The 19,729-nt window shown below is 39.6% G+C and overlaps 1 protein-coding gene across 3 annotated transcripts in view; it reads left to right on the forward strand.

Moving 5' to 3' along the window:
- The window catches only part of LOC139935459 (uncharacterized), a 93,686-nt gene that overhangs the window by 20,738 nt on the left and 53,219 nt on the right, over window positions 1-19,729 (forward strand). The window contains exons 3-4 of one of the 3 annotated variants that reach the window (XR_011785815.1): window positions 16,358-16,610; window positions 17,289-17,613. The gene's annotated coding sequence lies outside the window, so the exon portion shown is untranslated. Of the gene's footprint in view, window positions 1-5,101; window positions 5,214-16,357; window positions 16,611-17,288; window positions 17,614-19,729 lie in introns of those variants that run through there. The other 2 variants (XR_011785814.1, XM_071930088.1) reach the window with 2 other exon arrangements.

The following is a 19,729-nucleotide window of genomic DNA, read 5'->3' on the forward strand; positions in this document are numbered from 1 at the left end:
AGTGTATCTTAATTCTTTGACGTGCGTTACACAACACACGGTACCAACATCTTTACGTCCCGTCCGAAGGGCATTGACAATCAAAGACATTTTGGTATTATTTGGTGTTGATTCAATCCAGAATTACTATTAAAAACCTAGTAAGATGTACTTGCCCTTTAAATTATTCTAAGATGAAAATCCTCCACTATCTTACAAAGTGTCTTCAAGGACACCCTCTCAATGCATGTCACCAATTATGCGTGATGAATGACATAATGATATACATTTTGTCTACATGATAACCTACTCTTGGGAACAAGAAGGGGGTTGACCAAAGGTCTTGGGTGGTCCTTACAAGGTCACAACCAAAGTTTTAAAATTTAATGGACGTGTTAGATTATTTACGAGGTTCAGAGCTTTCAGATTGAGGCTGTCATATTTTATTTTTGTATTCATCTGAAGGTCGCACATTACTCGATTTCCAATTGGTTCGGTTTAAAGTTGCAGAAGATATTTTGGAATTTCCAGAATCAAATTTCATGCGAACTTTACTACATGTCAAGTATCTGTAGATGACCAATCTGCTGCTGAATTCAAACTATTTGGTGAAGGGTTTGTACATGTAATAATTCAAGTTATAAACCACAAGGGAAACTGACTAAGGTAAATTTTATAATGTTGGGTTAAAGACACTGTACACTATTGGTAATTGTCAAAGACCAGTCTTCTCACTTCCTTGTCCCACGAAGTTGTGTGCTTTCAGATTCTTGATTTCGAGACCTCAAATTCTAATTCTGAGGTATCGAAATCAAATTTTTGGGAAATCACTTCTTTCTCTCTTCTTTTACTTCAGAGGGAGCCGTTTCTCACTATGTGTTATACTGTCTAGAGCTCTCCATTCCTCGCAACCAAGGTTTGATGATTATTTTGAGTATTTACCAGTAGTGTCCATTGCCTTTAAATATCTGTATGACCAATCTGCTGCTGAATTCAAACTTGTTGGTGAAGGGCTTGCTCATGTAATAATTCAAGTTATAAACCACACGGGAAACTGACATACAGGTACATTTAATTATGTTGGGTTGAATAAAGACAAAGTTTTACCAGAGTGGGATTCGAACCTGCAACCTCTGGACTAACGTGCCGGCACTCTGTGCTATCTAGCCATATTGTTTTTTGTTAGCATCTCCCTATTTTGTCCAGGCTGTGCCAAGGAATAGACATATGTTTTAAAGGTAGTATAATAATGATCCATACAAGTATATGACTTGAAATTGCACGGTTTCCTTTCACGTCGCGAACGAACACGGTCGGCCATTTTATTGAGTCAAAATCTACGCGACGTAAAAGGAAAACCGTGCAATTTCGAGGCATGTTTGTGTGGATCGTTATATTCTACTTAAGATAAATCATCTATTTAACCAATTGCATTTCACAAGAAACGGTTTTAAACGCTTTTCGAAGACCGACTCGACCGATCCAAGGCAACCGGTTCCTTTAAGATCTGAATCTTGGTTTTGAGACTTTTTGTCAGCAGTGACTCTGATCCTGCAAACCATACACAAAAGAAGACATATTTTACATCTTGAAAGAATTATTTTCAGTCCAGTGATTGGGATGAGACTTGTGGTCTTGGGAAGATTTCCTTGATGTTCAAACCCTGCATTAGCTTCCCTGCAGAGCAGGGACATTGAAGACGTGCCATTGTTTCATAACTTAGACTTATGTTATTATTTTGTCGTTCAAATGTGTCCTACTCCCACAAAACTAGCAAACTTTAATCTTTGCGCCGCAGGAGCGAGGCCAGTAGTTTTAGGACGAGGTTGGTTAAACTCACAACATGACCAGTCTCACATTCTTCTTCAATTCAATATCTTTGGTTTGTTTTTTAAATGTCGTAATTCAAATATTGAGTTTGAGTCTGATAACTATCATTCAATCCTGCTGAGTATATTACCGTTCCTAAGACATAAGAGATACATCTTCTCTTAAAGACAGTGGACACTTTTGGTAATTGTCAAAAACCAGTCTTCTCACTTGCTGTATCTCATCATATGCATGAATTAACAAACCTGTGAAAATTTGAGCTCAATCGGTCATCAAAGTTGCGAGATAATAATGACAGAAAAAACACCCTTGTCACACGAAGTTGTGTGCTTTCTTATGCTTGATTTCGAGACCTCAAATTCTAAACTTGGGGTCTCGAAATCAAATTGGAGGACAATTACTTCTTTCTCGAAAACTACATCAATTCAGAGGGAGCCGTTTCTCACAATGTTGTATACTATCAACCTCTCCCCATTACTCGTAATCAAGAAAGGTCTTATGTTAATAATTATTTTGAGTAATTACCAAAAAGTGTCCACTGCCTTTAATAAGCCCGGTTCATTATACTTGCAATACGAAATTTGGTGACGCATTCAAATCGGTACGCGCTGACGCAAGAAACTTTGCCTCGCACGACGCATCATTCGCAGGAAGTATGAACCGGGCTTTAACTGTTTGTTCAAATAAAAACAGTTTACGCGTGCAGGCATATTTATGGTAAAATTGTCTTCTGCTTTTTAGTCTGGTCTTTTCTCATTTTGAAATGTAATCATAAATTATAGAGTCTAAGTTTTATATGTAGTTCATTTATGTGTTTACTTACGTTTATAAAACCGAGGTGAAATACATATGCTCTTTATACCACACCCTCTATCTTATACCCGATACCATTTGATTTTCATAACTGATAACAATTTTTATCACTAGTCATAAAAACCTGCACTTTTTCATGCTTATTACCGTTATCTTACTTTGAAGAACTAAAGACAGAGAGCGAAGAAGATAAAAGGACAGGGTACGTGTACCTTTAATCCTTCCTGGTTCAAATGTCCTTTTCCATGGCCTTCTCCACGTCTTAGTCTCAATATTTTCTCTCCGTTTGTTGATCATTCACACATCTATGACCTCCACAAGCCGTCGTCTTATGACTTTTATGACTGATAGATATTCTCTCCTTCCCTTTTTTTCCTTCTTCGTCTTCCTTTTTTTATGGTCATAGCGAGATATATACATATTCTAGAGTCTTTGTGAAAGCAGTGATGTGAAGCGATAAGCCTGTGCTTCAGTGTTACACTCGGCTTGCCCGGAGCATATTTCTGATAGAAAGCTTGGCATGTATTAGTCGAGATCAGATGAAGTGCGAGCAATGCTCGGCTCAATCAATTCGCCCGTGATGATAAAAATCATGTTGCTATTTCCAGTGCCCTTAAGAAAGGGATTACATACATGCTTCTAATGTGTGCGTGCCTCGCGTACTTTCTTACTCCCCCCTTATAACGATCGGCCGCTTGCGTGATAATTTTTCTGTCAATTTTTGTGTGCGTCATTTTGTCTAGGAACCCACCTGTCCTAAGAGTCGATCACTAATGAGCCAAGGGTACAATAACGCATTTTGAATCATGCGTCATCTTTTCACCCTGCAGTCGTCCGAACATAAATTCTCTCCAATAAGTTATCGTTTATAAGCCACATTTGCCTCGATCCATGTATCTGTTATTCCTTCCCCCTACCCCTCCACCTTACTTCCCATCCAAAAGAAAAGAGGAGGGGACAGTCAGAAAGAGAAGAAGACAGAAAGAAAAAAAATCCTCAAAATAATTTTTTTTTTACTAGCCGGTGGCGAATTTTGCCGTGGCTGTTTATGTTGTCATCTGAAGCATGTCTTACCCTCAACCAGGGAATCTTGAAAACTTTTTTCCCCCCAAGTTTTGATTATTCAGTTATTGCAGCTGGCCGTTGCTGTGGGTTATGCTGCCTTTATGAATGATAATTTGACACACACAAACTGTTTGATAAACATTTTGGTTCACATTAAGCTAGCTAGGGGGGTTTATCTCTTATGCTAGAAAAGGATTGCACCGTGGAAGACCCACGCTGGATGGACCTATATTTTGAGGCGGATTTGCGCTCAAATCTCACCAACACTGCCTGTCAACGGATATTTGTAATGCCGAGAGTGTTTGTTTATTTGTATACCTTCCTAAAAGCTTAAAAATTGCTGTATTTTTGCTAAGCAATGATAATTTTGCTTATGATTTTTTATGATTTTAGTTAAAGGGAAGGTACACGTTTGGTAATTACTCAAAACAAACATTAACTGAAAAACTGACTTGGTAACAAGCATTGGAGAGCTAATGATATAAAACATTGTTAGAAACGGCTCCCTCTAAAGTAGTATAGATTTTGAGAAAGAGGTAGTTTTTCACTGAATATAAGACTTTTAGCCAGAAGTCTTTTATTCCTATCTGAGAGCAAACAAATTCGTCCAACAAGGGTGTTTTTCTCACCATTTTCTCGCAACTTTGATGACCAATTTAGCTCAAATTTTCACAAGGCTAACCGCTTGTTATTTTATGCTTACGTTGGGATACATGAGAAGACAGGTCTTTGACAATTACCAAACGTGTACCTTCCCTTTAAGACAACAAAATTGACACATAAGTCAGGCAGTTCTCATAAAAAGCGAAGGAATAGTGCAAATGAAAACAAGCTAAACAATCGGCTATAAAATTGAGATGATTTTGTGACTTCTTCAACATTTAGATTGAGAAATTACTTACTCTAAACAATCCTTACTAGGTGTTATTTTGAAATCTCTTTCTAATTTATTTGATGAGCAGAATAAAGTTTTATGGAAGTGCCTTTTCTGGTGTGTCAAACATAAGAGAGCTCCATTGATTTTCTGATGTTGGGAAGTTCACACACCGTGTTCGCAAAACCTAATTTATTTGATGAGCAGAATAAATTTTAAGGGAAGTTCCCAAACATGAGAGAGCTCCAGTGATTTTCTGATGTTGGAAAGTTCACACACCTTGTTCGCAAAACCAGAATCCCTTCCGACTCGACGGTTCAATTTCATGGTTTTCATTGGTGAAAGACTGGCATTTGAACATGAGTGATGTAGTAATGAAAACCATGGGTTATGACCAGGGTTAAACATGGTTATAAGCATTTAGCCATATTAGGCATTCAGTCAGCTGTTAATCTTGTTGGTGATGGGTTGGGATCAACAAACAACCTTTTTTTTTCTTCAAACCGTAGGTCTGTAATCAGCCTCTCTTTTCTACTACAGATATTTTCATGGTAAACTTGCCACCAGTGCAGTGTGTCCTACCTGGTTCCTCATATCAGGGCCCAATTTCATAAAGCCGGTAAGCACAAAAATTTGCTTAGCATGAAATTTCTTCCTTGATAAAAACAGGATTACCAACCAAATTTCCAAATGATTTTCAGGATACGCAAACAAATGGAAATTTGGTTTGTAATCCTGTTTTAATCAAGGAGGGAATTTCTTGCTAAGCAAATTTTTGTGCTTACAGGCTTTATGAAATTGGGCCCAGAATGTGTGATCATGATACCAGAATGCCTGCGTCTTCATACACTGATGCTTGGCTGAGATGTCGAACAAGGAGCCATTCCAACAGTGTGCTTTCTAGAACTCCTTGCCCGTGGTGCATGTTTTCCTCCATCATAATCCAGACTGTTTTGAAAGAAATATTTTGTTTGCTACCTTCAGTTCCCTTGATTTGTTTGTGGATCTTGAATGTTTTCTTTTTGTTACTCCTCACCAAGATTGGCTTGTTGTCTTGTTAGGGTGAACTTGCATATAAAAACACACCAAATCAAAACCATAGGCTTGTTTGTAGACTGTCTGTTTTTTGTTGTGACTTGTCGTGATTTTTCCTGATTTCATGATCTGTTTTGATCGATCTCACTTTGCCTTGAAAAGTATAAGATTGCCAACAATGGAAGCAACACTTGGCCTGCATAGTACCCAAACCTCTATCAATAAGACCTTGAGTTTCATGCAGCTTTTAGTGGTGATTGATATGTATGTTTTTGACATCCCATATAGAATTACACACTTTACAGGGTGTCCAAGCACTGAATTCTGCAGGTTTTTTTGGTCTATTGATGTAAATAGTCTTTAAATCATATAAACAACCACATGTCTTAAAACTCTCTAAATTGTTGGAAGATCTGTGTTTCCTCAAATAATACGAGACCTTCACCCAATTTTTAGGTTTCCCCACCTCTTTTTTCCCCGACGGTTTGGGGTTGGGGGTGTTTAAAGTTAGTTTATTACCAGGACCTCATTCCATAGAGCTGCATAAGCACATAAAGTAGCTAAGCAAAATTCAAATGATGCTAAGCAGAGTATAACGGATTTTTTTTTGTAACAGAGTGACACTGTAATAATCAGCTGCAAACTTTCACAGGTGATTTATAATTTCTTGATCTTTATTGACATTTTAGCCGGTAATTCTGGGTGCGTTTTGGCGGCTCTAACCAATAATTGTTTCTGACGCCATAACCAAAACGTTAACCGATCTCACAACCCGGTTATCGTTCAGTCTGAACAGCAGAACCAACGACCAACAACGCACCAGTAATGTCATCGATCAATCAATCTATCTATCTAAGAATCAATATGACCATACTTTTTACAGTAGGGGTTGGTAAAATTGTCCAATATTTTGCCCCGAGGTTGTTTACTTGTTTCAATTTGAGGCATTTTGAGATGATACGAGGCCCTCATTTGTTTTCCTAATCACCAGTAAAAGTTTGAGTATACGGTGATTCTAATTCAGTGTGTTTTGATTTTGGACAGGAATTGCTCAAAAAATAAACCGTTGAAGACACCGACACTATTGGTAATTGTCAAAGACCAGTCTTCTTACCTGGTGTATCTCAACATATGCATAAAATAGCAACCAACCTGTGAAATATTGAGCTCAAGTGGTCGTCGAAGTTGCGAGATAATGGAGGGAAACATCCTTGTCACACGAAGTTGTGTGCTTTCAGATGCTTGATTTCGAGACCTGAAATTCTAATTCTGAGATCTGGAAATCAAATTCGTGGAAAATTACTTCTTTCTTGAAAACTTAGTTATCTTGAGAGGGAGCCGTTTCTCACAATGTTTTATACTATCAACCTCTCCCCATTACTAGTTACCAAATGAGGTTTTATGCTAATAATTATTTTGAGTAATAATCAATGCCTTTACTGCATTTAACCTCCTCAAAATTGAAGAACAATCCAGAAATGGCAATGAAGTTTCAAACTCCCTGCCAACTAAAAAAAACCCTGTGTTTTAACAAATGTTTTAACGGCCTGACCTGTCGTCCCAATAGTCGAGTGTGTCTCTGATGGCTGACCTTTTAGGAGGAAATGAATTGAACATTTTGAAGTATACATTCAGTAAGTATTCAAAAGTATGTGCTTGAAAAAACACTAGACTGCGGGACTTGTTTGGCTGTGGGGACTCTGCCATGACCCAGTTTCATAGACCAGGGCCAACTTTCATAGAGCTGCTAAGCACGAAAATTTGCTTAGCATGAAATGTCTTGATAAAAAAAAAGATTACCAGCCAAATTTCCATTTGTTGCATATACATATATTGCTTTTTACTGGTAATATTTAGCTGTTGTTTGCTTCCCCGGAAAATCACGTGGAAATTTTGTTGGTAATCCTTTTTTTTATCAAGGAAGAAATTGCATGCTAAGCAGATTGTTGTGCTTAGCAGCTCTATAAAATTGGGCCCTGCTTAAGCACTGTATGACACCGAACTATACCCATGACCCAATTTCACAAAGCATGTAAGCGTAGCACTTGCTAAGCTCATAAAAGTATTGTAAACAGAAACAGATACCAGCCAAAACTGACTTCATTTTTGCTTTACAAAGAAATTTGTCAAGCAGTAGTTTCTGCTAAGCAGCTTTAAGAAATTTGGCACTACAAGCAAAAATGAGCAGACCCACCAGTAACTGGTGAAATGGGGTATTGCTGGTATCCTTAATTTGGTCAGCGTATTTTGGTTGTGGTTAGCTCTTGGTGCGTCCTGCTCAAATGCTTAGCAACAGATTATTAAGCAATATTTCCCACTTAAAGGGTATATGTACTTTTTCCTAACAAAAAACACAATGTCCACAGATTTACATTAAACTTACACAGTTTTAAAACTATGATAGTAGAAAGCCCCCTTGAAATTTTACTTTCTGAGGTGCTGCAGTTTTTGAGAAATGAGTAAAACACCATTTGCATATTGTGTGTAATGACTACATTGTAAACCATCCAGCTGTACATTAAATTGACGCTTATAATTCGCCAGTCAATTTGTCAAGGGAGAGCTGTGTAAATCTTGTAAAACTTTAATTGAGTACTTTTGCTTTCTCCAAGGTTAGATTAATATTTTCCTTAAAGGCACTGTACACGTTTGGTAATTGTCAAAGACCAGTGTTCTCACTTGGTGTATCCCATCATAAGCATAAAATAACAAGCCTGTGAAGATTTGGGCTCAATCGGTCATCGAAGTTGCGAGAAAATGATGAAAGAAAAAACACCCTTTGGGACGAATTTGTGTGCTTTCAGATAGAAATTAAAGACTTCGAAACGTGCTGCAAGCCATTTTGTCTGATAAACATTTTTTGCTTCAAAGATTCTTCAAAAAATAGTTTACCTAAAACGGATGTGATAGTCGACCCAGCTCATGTTTATTCATGAATTGTTCTGTGGGACACCATTGGACAGCCTTGGTTTCACTCTCAGCCAATCAGAGATGTAGGCAGATAATATACAGAGTTTGAAAGTATGGATTTATTTTCATTTGTACCCAAAATAATTTCCAAACTTGACGTTGGGGCTGGTCACCACATACATCATGTGAATGTCTAAATATGTCCAAAGGGATGAATCAAAGAAAGAAAAAAAACGATGAGTTCAGAAAACTGTTGTCTCAAATAAACTACCCCAAAAGATGTCATTTCAAGCCATTGGACACTTTCGGTAAACAGTATTGTCCTAAAGGCCAGCACTTCTTGTAGCACAACTTATATATATAAAATAACACACCTTTGCAAATGTAAGCTCAATCGGTAATCGGAGTTGGGAGAAAATAACGGGGAAACCCACCCTTGTTTACACACGTTACGCCGTGTCATGACGGGTGTTACAAATAAATCCGTAATTCTCGATATCGGGAATTGATAATTGTTTTAATGTTTTCTCAAAAAGTAAAGCATTTCATGGAATAATATTTCAAGAGAAGTCTTTCACCATTACCTTCTGTAAACCCTGTAATTAATTGGTAAATCTGTGAACTTTTGTTTGTGTTTTCATGTTCCGAAAGTGTCCAATGGCTTTAAAAATAAAAATACAATGACAAATGTAAGTGATGCAAGCTTCGCTGAAACCTCACAGCATCTGGACCGTAAGACTTCCTCAAAAGACTCCGCTGTTCGCGAATGTTATTGTCTTTCGCTGAATAATTCATATGATCTCGCCCTGGGTGTCATTTCAGAAAATATAAAACTATTTCTAAGAACACTCTAAGTATCATGTACCCATGGGTGAGACGGCCTAAGACATTGGAGAAATGGAAAATAGGAAGAAAAAGGAACATTTGCATATCTTGAGGGGACATTTAAGATTCAGCTCGGTGATTTTTTGCACAGTGGAAAATTTTCTTTTCTTCATGCAAATTGTTGTTGACAATTAAATTGAGCAAGGAAAAAAACTGACTGGGTACATTTAAAACAAATTTAGGGGAACAAAGACATTTTGCATATTTTGAACCGGCGACCATCGGATCTACATGCCAAACTAACTATTTAGATGATGTTGGAGGTATGTCTCCCTTTTGCGTAATTGTCTTTGTTCATACTATATAAATGGTGTAGCGCATGCTCTCCCCAAGCCCCTTCATTTCGCCAGCCCCCCCCCCATAAAAAAACCCCCAAAAACTACTGTCCCTTTAAACTAACTCCCCTAAGATTACTGCTAACATTATGCTGCCCCTTTAAAGAACACCCCCCCCCCCTATTGCTTCCGTAGCGGACTAGATAGGACACGTGGGACTCCTTCACCAGACTAAATTTACAATCTTCAGTTCATTATACTCTGTAAAGTTCATGGGTTCGTGTATAGTAACATGCCTTCCCTTGGCAGGCCACGTAGCACATCACCGAATACTACGGCCAGAGCATGGATGTATGTTGACGCAGAGCTTGTGTGTCAGTAGGGGTACATGGTCACCAGGGGGTACTCCATGGTGTGCTAAGTTTAACACGTAATATCAAAATGCTGATGGAGATAAAATACTGGGAGTGATGATCGGCAGTGTTATGCCTCCCCCCCTGCTCCTGTGGGATGGGTTGTGCGAATCGGAGGAGAGAGTAGTGGTTGAGTAATTAGAACACATCCCTTACAGTGTATGGGCTCACACAATCTGTGTGTTGAGAAGTTATGGATTGGACGTCCATGCGGAGGGTGTCGTTGCAGAGCAGTGACGAGCACCAAGTTATATTGTTCACATAGTCTTGGTCCAAGACGTCACTATCTCGTAACGCAATGTAACGTAACGTAACGTAACGTAACGTAACGTAACGAACGTAACGAAATGTAATGTAACGCGATAACCCGACAGAGGGCGCTTTGTTCTTGATTCATAGCCCTACTCTTTTTTGATATTTTTCTCTGATACTGCCGTTAGTGTAAAATAATTTTAATGATATATTTGTTCATGTTTTTTTTGGGGTTTTTTTTATCACCAAAAGTTACAGGTTCACCACCTGTTGATTTATCATAATCTGTTGGACAGAGTGACTGACTCCAAGCTGATTCCTAAGGGAATGAAGAATTCCCAACCACTAAATCATTTCATTTTAATATCCCAATCAAGAGAATGAAATACATGCCCCGAAAGAGTCAATGACCTGAATGGATTGAAGGGGGGGGGGGGGGGGGAGGGGTTATGGTTTGCCCAAAACTTTCTCCAATGTTACATGTCAGCTTAGTCGCTCGCCATAATATTAACAAGTTTCCCAGGATGTTCACTGGTTCTTATCATATAATAGTTTCCTTATTATTGTCGTTTTATGGAGTATTTGTCTTTACTCTTTTTATTGGGGGTTGACTAGCCTGCAGGACATGTTACATATGTACAAGCTTTTTCACCTGGTGAACCTTTCAAGGTTGTCAACACGGTCACCTATTGCATGACTGATACTTCACGGAGCCAATGAAGGTGGTTGCCTCGATGCCCTCTGGTCATTGCCTCCATGCCCTCTGGTCATTGCCTCAACGCCCTCTGGTCATTGCCTCAACGCCCTCAGGTCATTGCCTCAACGCCCTGTGGTCATTGCCTCGATGCCCTCCGGTCATTGCCTCGATGCCCCCTTGTCATTGCCTCGTTGCCCTCTGGTCATTGCCTCGATGCCCTCTGGTCATTGCCTCAATGCCCTCTGGTCATTGCCTCAATGCCCCCTGGTCATTGCCTGGATGCCCTCTGGTCATTGCCTCGATGCCCTCTGGTCATTGCCTCAACGCCCTCTGGTCATTGCCTCGATGCCCTCTGGTCATTGCCTCGATGCCCTCTGGTCATTGCCTCGATGCTCTCTGGTCATTGCCTCGATGCCCTCTGGTCATTGCCTCGCTTCCCTCTGGTCATTGCCTCGATGCCCTCTGGTCATTGCCTCGATGCCCTCTGGTCATTGCCTCGATGCCCTCTGGTCATTGCCTCGATGCCGTCTGGTCATTGCCTCCATGATCTCTGGTCATTGCCTCGATGCCCTCTGGTCATTGCCTCGATGCCCTCTGGTCATTGCCTCGATGCCCTCTGGTCATTGCCTCCATGCTCTCTGGTCATTGCCTCGATGCCCTCTGGTCATTGCCTCGATGCCCTCTGGTCATTGCCTCGATGCCCTCTGGTCATTGCCTCGATGCCCTCTGGTCATTGCCTCGATGCCCTCTGGTCATTGTCTCGATGCCCTCTGGTCATTGCCTCAATGCCCTCTGGTCATTGCCTCGATGCCCTCTGGTCATTGCCTCCATGCCCTCTGGTCATTGCCTCCATGCCCTCTGGTCATTGCCTCGATGCCCTCTATCAAAACCAAAAACTTATTGGTGCCCTTGCCCTTTCAAGAACGAAACATTGCTTGTTCTTGCTGTACCTCTCTGCTTTTGAAGACTGTTAAAAGTGATGACTCAGATGAGTCTTAAAGGCAGTGGACACTATTGGTAATTACTCAAACTAATTATTAGCATAAAACCTTTACTTGGTAGCGAGTCCTTGTCAAAGACCAGTCTTCTCACGTGGTGTATCTCAACATATGCATAAAACAACAAACCTGTGAAAATTTGAGCTCAATTGGTCCTCGAAGTTGTGAGATAATAATGGAGAGAAAACACCCTTGTAACACGAAGTTGTGTGCTTTCAGATGCAATTCTGTGAGGTCTCGAAATCAATATCGTGCAAACTTACATCTTTCTCGAAAACTACGTTACTTCAGAGGGCGCCGTTTCTCACAATGTTTTATACTACCAACAGCTCCCCATTGCTTGTTACCAAGTAAGGTTTTATGCTAATAATTATTTTGAGTAATTACCAATAGTGTTCCACTGCTTATAAAAATTGCAAGAGACAATTTAAGAAATTAACATATTGATCATGTTTTTGATAAGAAGATGAGACAGGTTATCGTTTACTCTCAAAAAAAAAAAAAAAAAATTAAACTGTACCTTTTTTTTTTACAGTGTTCCCTTCCCTTTTTGTGCAATCTGAGCTGAGTAGACAAACCCATACTCAAAGAGATTTATCTTAAGAAATGATTCATTTCATGCGTTGACAAAGGACTTGTTTGTATTTAATAAATGGGGAAACATGAGTGGCGTAATACAATATCATCTTTTAGTCCTTTGTGTCTCTTTCCCCCGGACAGAGAGAATCGAAATCGCGAAGAATATAAATAATCGTCCCCCGTCAAAAACATTTTGCCAACAAAAATTCAACAGTCCGCCTTTTTTTTCTTAAAGGCCTGCTTCCTGTGAAACGAGAACAAGCGAGACAGGACGCTGGAAAAGATTTTCATAAAAATGTATGGAAGTATGATCTGTCATTTGATAGGTGCAGGGTTAAGACATGTATGTCATTAGGTCAAGAGATAGTGTTATTGGATGCTTGGTGCAGTATTATGTTTCATACAACCTGCATACACTCAATTGAATAATTCAGCTGAAAATGGGTTGAGTATTCCAGAGTTGGGCTGTTTTTTTTTGTTCCTTTAGTTACTGATATGAAGACCTTGCTATTTTTTTTTCTTCGGTGTATTATAACGATGATATTTTTAGAATAATTTCCCTGGATTGATTGTATAATTTTCTTTTGTCCTGTTATTTTATATATACTTTCGACTGCTTAAGAATTATAGTATTTAGTAAATAGTACATCTATAATAGGCAATCTGTTCCCCCTTTTAAATTTTAATTGATACTAAACCATTAAACACGGTTGAGACATTTTCAGACATTTTGATATCTGCCTGATGGGGGAAAACAACCGTTATTTTCTTCAGGTTCGAGGACATGTAACTCTTCGATTTGCCAGTAGAGCCCCTAGAAAAATTGGTGCACCCCCAGCAATAACCGAAGGAAACCAGTAATTATCATGTGCACTGTGTTTTTGTTGCTGTGGTGCCCCTCGCAATTGCTAACACAAATTTACATCTTCCTCGTAAAAGTGTCCCTTTCAGAGCCGAATTTAATAAAAACCTGTAAGCACAGAAACGTGCTTAGCACAAACAAGTATTGCTTAACAGAAATAGGTTACCAGCCCTTATTGCATTAAGTTTACATCGTTGTGACTGGTGCTTTACTATTTTGTTTTGCTGAGCAAAGCAAATCTCTAAGCAATATTTTCTGCTAAACGGCTTTATGAAATTACGCCCTGAGGGATCTTGCAGTGCCCCTTCAAAAGCGCAGTTGAATGTCCCGTGCCCTCTAAAATGTTACCCTAGCTTCGCTGCTTACAAGGTTACTTGTCTGTCAATTATTTTGTCCAGCAATTATACACACTTGAAATGAGTATTATGGTGTTTTTTGACTAGCAACTGCTTCTGTTTGTGTATAGCATTTTGCAAGCTCCACAATGAAAATTGCTGACTGCTTCCTACGAACCAGAAACAAACCACTGCTGTTTCATGATAACAGGGCCCAATTTCAAAGAGCGGCTTAGCACAAACATTATTTTGCTTAGCATGAACTTTCTCCCTTGATAAAAACAGGCTTACCAACCAAATTTCCATTTGTTTCATATTGCTTGTTACTGGTATTCAGCTGTTGCTCGCTTAATACTGAAAATCATGTGGAAATTTTGTTGGTCATCCTGTTTTTTATCAAGGTAAAAATTTCATGCATAGGCAAATGTTTGTGCTTAGCAGCTCTATATGATATTTGGCCCTGTTTATGCTTCTTTTATGAGCACAACATATTCACGGCTCGAAATTAACCCTTGACCGCAGGCATGAGGCCAGCGGTTAGCATCGGGCCAGTGTGGTCGTGTGGTGGTTTTAATTGAGTAATAGTTAATTGGGTTTGTCTGTTGCGTTTTCGTTGACTAGCCAGCACCTTTTCAATTCCCTTAATTGTCTGAGCTTTTGCCAGAATTTATATTTGATTGGTTTTACCTGGCATTTTGCTAGAGGACCATTACACGGAAGCACAGGCCCGTATGCTTTGTTTTTGAAAGGGCGAGGGCACCAAGGCAATTTCTCGTTGATAAAGGGCACCGTATGAGGAAATATCTACTGGAGCATTTCAAGGGCACCAATGCAATGACCGGGCATGGAGGCAATCGCCTCCGTTACCTCCGTGAAGTGTCAGGCCTGGAAGCAAATTGTGAAGAAGATCTTAAAAACCAAAACTTTAATGTTGCTGACCGCTCTGCTGTCAACAAAACTCTGTTTTAACAACTTTGTTAATTAGCTTGATACTAAATACTGAATCATCTTTAAACATGAGCACTTGATCATTGCCTCTCTACCCATCAGAACGGCTCCAAATAACCAATCAACATACTGCGATGCTCAGTTTCCAAATTATGCAAAAATAGTGAAATATGAAGTGGGTGTCGCGCTTGTTCGCACAGTATCACATTTTTTGTAGCACACCAACCAAAGAAGACGGTCATCATCAAGCTGTTTAAAAAACAAAAGTGTCATCAAGAGGCCATAGATGTTGATAATTCCCTATACTACTAGCTTTGAATTGATTGGTTAAAATGTTGTTAAATCTTTTGTTGTTGAATCCCAGTCACTGTGTGAATGAGGATGTATGTAGTATAATTTACCTGTAGAAGTTTCAGCTTCATTAATCGTCAAGTTTTTTTTTAGAAGGAAAAACAGTGAAAGTCACAGAACGATGTTTTCAGGAGAGTTGCGTAAACGTTTTTTTTTGTTTGTTTACCAGGGGTCGATTCCACAAAACTCTTCCTAACTTAGGACTAGTCATAGGCAATGCTAAGAGATAGGACCAGTCCTAATACTGATCCTAACTTAGGACTGGTCCTATGTCTTAGCATTGCCTAGGACTAGTCCTAAGTTAGGAAGAGTTTTGTGAAATCGACCCTACTGGTAAAAACGTGTAAATGCTAAAATAATGTTCGTCTCCTAAGACGATTTTTTTCTTCGTGACATTGTTTCACTTAAAAATTCAGGCGTGTGTTTGTTCTTGGTAGAAAAGCTGTATAAATGGACCATTATTTTAGGTAGTAAAGATATAGAAGCGCCTTTGTATGACTGAGTAAATGTATCCCGTTGCTGTTTCAAGGGCATCATGACCATGACTGGGAGGGGGGACACCTTTCACGGGGCACCAAGGCAATAGCTGGTGGCAATGAGGCAATTGCCCGCTACTTTGAAGTATCGGCTTTGAAACGGCTATATGCACTTATTCAAATGCGCATAACTTGTTGCCATGCTGTTGTTTTTTCTTCAAGTGACAACCTAATGTGTTTAAAATTATGTACCTTATCATCAAATTCGTACACAGAAAAAAATCTTTCAAGCCTTGAAGGTTGTAAAACGTAACTCGTTTTCTAAAATCTCTTCGAAAAAAGAAATCTCATCAGTTGGTTCCCTATGTGAAGAGATCAAGCCTATTAAACTCTTTGAACATCTTTAGGAGACACATATAGATGTATTTTTTGGTTTCTTTCTTTTTGGTAGAATACATCTTTTGTTTCGCTGACATTTTAACAAGGTCCTCAGGAGGCTGTTCAACAGGAAATCAGTCACCGGTTGATAAACGTCTCTTTCTTGCCAACCCTACCTTTTTTTGTCGCTTTCATGGTCCAGTCTGCCGTATGACATGCACCCTTCCAAACTTGGTACCAAACAAGGCGTAAGAAACCACACGCATAGATTGTCACAGCATGAAGTCAAGCTAGCACTGCACATTACTTTCCGGTTGGGTTTAACTTTTTTATGCATTTTTATAACCCCCTCTTTTTCTTTCTGTTTTGACTTCCTATTCCTTCCTCGACTCGCCTGGGCAGTCGTAACAAAAGGCAGCTCACACTTACCCTGACGAAGAAGGCTCCAAAAAAGTGGAACCAGATTTTGCAGATTGGATGACGCGGATGAGCGATGACCGCCCTAGCAAGAGAATCGAGATCTTACGAACAACTCATCAGTAGATGAAACGGAAGATGAAAAATGTCGGTGCTCAACGATGCCTTGATGACATTAACTGATGTCTGGAATGGGAAACACATCAACGTTCTTGACACGTTGTTGACGATTTCACAGGTGAGGAACTATAACTATCTTGTTTTCCCTCCACTTTTTTGTTTCTTCTTCTTCTTCTTCTCTCTTTTTTTTTTGCTTTTTGCTCTTTTCATCTAGGAAAGAGGCGAGAAATATAGCCTTTCTTGATGTGATTTCCCGCAACGTCTTGCTACCTAATTCGGTCTTGTCTTCGCCCAATTTCTCGCCAAAGCAATCGACTGAGGCTTCTTCAAGATTTTATTTTCATTTCATCATTTCCTCTCCGCCCTTAAGTGTTTCTGGGCTCTTTAAGTGGGCACCTTGTAATTTTTATGGCATTTCTTTCCCCAATCTCAGAGTCACCCCGTATGCGGGTGTCCCCCCCGTCCCCACCACCCGCCATCCACACAATGTCCCACTGCCTGCCTGTCTTTCAATCGCGATCTGTCTTTCACTCGATCTCATTCCATTTCCGTAACTTATGCAAATGAATTTCCCGTCCCTCAAAATTGTCTAAAATGGGTTCGCTGTGTGTCTTGCTTTACGCCTAGATGCCCGAAATCATTACATTAGGGGGTTAGTGCACTGCCAGTTGAATTTGCCAAGCCCCAGTTAGCCGTGACAGACAGATATTCTTCGATTCATCGGCCAAGATTAGTGGAGGGTGAGGGGAATGGGGGAGGGAAACCAGAAATTGAAAATTGCTAGATTATTTTGCAGGCCTGTGTTAAAAAGCACCAATCCGTGAGGGACTTGTTGGCTCAGGAAAAGTACATGAACGTGGTCTGAATGCAGGCACCTTCGGTGGACGAGTCGAGTATAGAGACGCTCGATTGGGAGATGTTGTAAAGTAGCACCAACGTGTTTGGAAGGACTCGCATTTTGGCTGAGGATGTGAAAACGAACTGTCGTCAAAAACTGGTAGGCCTGCTATGTAAAGATCAGAATATTGAGCCCGATTAGCAGTCCCCCTTTGTCCACATGCTGGATCGTCAGAATCTTCTTGCTTAAACAAAATAATACTATGGAGAGAAAGTATTTGGATTGGAAATTATGCAAACGTTTGCTGAGCGCGGATACTGTTCATCAGACAAAATGCAAAGTAATGCATATTGTTTGTGAGTGTAGACTGCAATAATTGTAGCTTGCAGAATAAATAAGAATACCAAGAAACATTGTATGCTAAAGAGCTGCTAAGCATACAAATATACTACTTATGGAAATAATGGTGCTAAGCAGATATAGGTCACCACCATCAGCCATAAGAGATAGGAGTAGAGATGTTTCTCTATGAATGTCAATAGTAGGCCTACATTTCTTCTTCAAGACGATCAGAGCATACTGATCGAAACGTCGAGTTAATCCAACGGTTCTTTTCAGAACCACCACAACTCATTTAGAGATTGTTATTACATGGTGTTACCGCAAACTCTTCTATATATCTACATTTCTTGAAAATTCAAGAATTTGAAATAATATTTTGCTTTAAAAAAAAGAAACAGTGGTGTATCATCTCTTAGTGTTCTTTTTCGAAAAATAGAGGAGTCATATAAAATAATCGTTTACGCAGTTCTGAGCACGCGCCGATACTTGCTAAGTCTGCTGCCACCTAGCGTCACAAAGGTCCCATTGTGACCGCTGTGTATTTTTCTCGTAATGATTCCGGTCTTTTAACAGTTTTCTGGTCCATTACAAATATTGACCTATATATGCGCCGTCTTGTGGATCTGTTCATCTGGATTCTTTCGTGTAAAAACAGTAGTGAAATGGTTATACACTTTTAAAAACCATTGCTCTGGCTTACAATATTATCGCACTTTTCTGACAGCTCCAATAGTGAACAATACTTTTTTTTTCAAATCGACCATTCTTTTATTACACTTTCCCCAAAATTTAATGAACGAAGTATAGTTGGTTTATAAAAAAAAAAAACAATTCCTCTGTTTTTGTACCGTACATTTCTTGGACAAAGAGAATTGGAGCTGATGTACTCTTTAAGAAAAAAACTACTTAATCACTAAAAAATACCGCGACTTAAAAGTCTAAAAATGTAAACAGTTAAAATCGCATTGTCAAAGAGAGTTTTTTCCCTTTCGATCTGATGCATCTAAGTTGACCTTGATGAATTAAGACACATTGGATATACATTTATCTCAGCAGACCCCCCCCCCTTGTCCAGCCTGGAGCTTTTTCATCATAGCCTGCTGTGTCTATAGTATAATGATCAACGCCAGACCAAACCAAAGTGTCATGCGTGTGTGCTTTCCAACACCAGTCGTCTAAAGCTGCCTTTGTATTGATTAGACGTTTGGTCATACATAACCACGCTTCTTATACCTTGCTGTATGCGCTTAAAAGCCCCGGTACCAAGTAATGGGCTTCAATTTCAAGTCTATTCAAACGTAATGGTGCTGTTCCATCAAACGCTGTCAAGGTGGGTTTCTTTTCCTCATCAACCTACCCCCCCCCCCCACCACCTCCCCTCTCCTTCACTTTTCTTTTTTTTGAGGTCACGCGAAGTTTCTTTGTTTTAAAAACACACTTTATATTATGCAAATGTAATGATGCTGTTTCATTAAACGCTGTAGTTGTGTGTGTCTTTTTCTCGACAACATCCCCCTCCCCCATCTTCCTTTTACTTGCAAGTCGCGTGGAATGTCTTTGTTTTAAAAGCACCCTTTATGACTCTATATTCAAATGTAATGATGCTGTTCCATCAAACGTTGTAGTTGTGGGTGTCTTTTTCTCAACACCCTCCCCCCCCCTCACCATCTTCTTTTTACTTGCAAGTCGCGTGGAATGTCTTTATTTTAAAAGCACCCTTTATAACTCTATATTCAAATGTGATGATGCTGTTTCATCAAACGTTGTTAGTTGTGTGTGTCTTTCGCTCGACAACACCCCATCCTCCATCCTCTTTTTAATTGCAAGTCGCGTGGAATGTCTTTGTTTTAAAAGCACCCCTTGTCTTTATTTTAAAAGCACCCTTAATAACTCTTTATTCAAATGTAATGATGCTGTTCCATCAAACGTTGTAGTGGTGGGTGTCTTCTTTTCGACAACAACCCCTCCTCCAGCTTCATTTTACTTGCAGCATGGAGGTAGACTTCGACACAAGTCGCACAAGTCGCCCAGACCTTCCATACCAATCGCCTGGCTAC

The sequence above is a fragment of the Asterias amurensis genome, chromosome 3, assembly GCF_032118995.1.
Source record: "Asterias amurensis chromosome 3, ASM3211899v1".
Lineage (NCBI taxonomy): Eukaryota > Metazoa > Echinodermata > Asteroidea > Forcipulatida > Asteriidae > Asterias > Asterias amurensis.